The sequence below is a fragment of the Sinocyclocheilus rhinocerous genome, unplaced genomic scaffold, assembly GCF_001515625.1.
Source record: "Sinocyclocheilus rhinocerous isolate Xijiao unplaced genomic scaffold, SAMN03320098_v1.1 scaffold29895, whole genome shotgun sequence".
NCBI classification, from domain to species: Eukaryota; Metazoa; Chordata; class Actinopteri; order Cypriniformes; family Cyprinidae; genus Sinocyclocheilus; species Sinocyclocheilus rhinocerous.
In genome coordinates this window covers 1-1,507 of record NW_015626659.1, presented here as the reverse complement: position 1 = coordinate 1,507, position 1,507 = coordinate 1, and the positions used below count along the sequence as shown (strand labels likewise).

The following is a 1,507-nucleotide window of genomic DNA, read 5'->3' as shown; positions in this document are numbered from 1 at the left end:
TACCGTTTACAAGTTTGGGCTTGGTACAGTTTTTGTTTTGTTTGTGTTTTCCTAAAAAATATGGTAAAAACGAATTTGTGAGAATTTTTTTTTTTTTTTTATGTAATGTATTAACATTTTCAGCATCATTACTCCAGTCTTCAGTGTCACATGGTCCTTCAGAAATCATTCTAATATGTGACCTTGGAGCACAAAACCAGTCATAAGTCGCTGGGGTATACATTGTATGGGTCAAAATTATAGATTTTTCTTTTATGCCAAAAGTCATTAGGATATTTAGTAAAGATCATGTTCCATGAAGATATTACTAATCAAAACTTAATTTTTGATTAGTAATATGCATTGCTAAGGACTTCATTTGGACAACTTTAAAGGTGATTTTCTCAATATTTTGATTTTTTTGCACCCTCAGATTCCAGATTTTCAAATAGTTGTATCTATCTATTGTAGACCCTTATGACTGGTTTTGTGGTCCGGGGTCACATATGCTGATTTGCTGCTCAAGAAACATTTCTGATTATTATCAATGTTGAAAACAGTTGCACTGCTTTATATTTTTGTGGAAACTGATAAATTTTTTTCAGGGTTATTTCAATAGAAAGTTTAAAAGAACAGCATTTATTCGATTTTTTTTTTTCTGTCAATGTAAATATCTTCACTGTCAGTTTTGAACAATTTAATACAGCCTTGCTGAATAAAAATAATATATCCTTAAAAAAAAATCTTACTGACCTCAAACTTTTGAATGGTAGCATATATATAATTTTTCCACCCACCCCTGTTATGCATATGTGAAAGATATTGAAGATAATCCTGTATAGGGAATGTGTATTTATTTTTGTCTGTGTGGTTGTGTGCAGGGAATATTTTACTGGTAGATGGAAATGCATGCGGAGAGATAAAGATCACAGATTTCGGACTGTCTAAAATCATGGACGATGACAACTATGGAGTAGATGGGATGGACCTGACATCGCAAGGGGCAGGCACTTACTGGTAACACGCTCACAGATACACTCGCGTTTTGGCCTTTGCCTTTAAAAGCATGTAACTCAATCGTGTCTGGTTTCGGCTGTAAGGTACTTACCCCCGGAGTGTTTTGTGGTGGGTAAAGAGCCTCCAAAGATCTCCAATAAGGTGGACGTCTGGTCTGTCGGTGTCATATTTTTCCAGTGCCTCTATGGAAGAAAGGTGAGGAGCAATTATCTGAATAAATGGGAAGATTATCAGTAGCATCTACAGGTTACAGTGTAAAAAGGAAATAGCTGTCATTGTCCTGATTTCTAGTACACCTGGCCGATTGCATAAAACGCTTAGACTAGTCTTAAAAAGTTAGTCATCTAATTTTTTTCTTCAAGACTGGTCATAACTTTTTAAAGTCAGTTATAAAAAGGGACAATGGTCTAATTTGAATCCAAAATGTAAGTTTGATTACTTCTTGGCTAACTACTAGTTGGTCGAACTTGACGTAGTGGCTATGTTTATGCAGCTGGTCCCTGTAGAACTA

General features: G+C 35.0%; 1 long non-coding RNA gene across 1 annotated transcript; it reads left to right on the top strand.

Moving 5' to 3' along the window:
* Positions 1–859: 859 nt before the first annotated feature.
* Positions 860–1,109, top strand: LOC107716251 (uncharacterized). Its single transcript, XR_001637184.1, has 2 exons — positions 860–996; positions 1,080–1,109. It is a non-coding gene; the product is annotated as an uncharacterized LOC107716251 (long non-coding RNA).
* Positions 1,110–1,507: the final 398 nt, after the last annotated feature.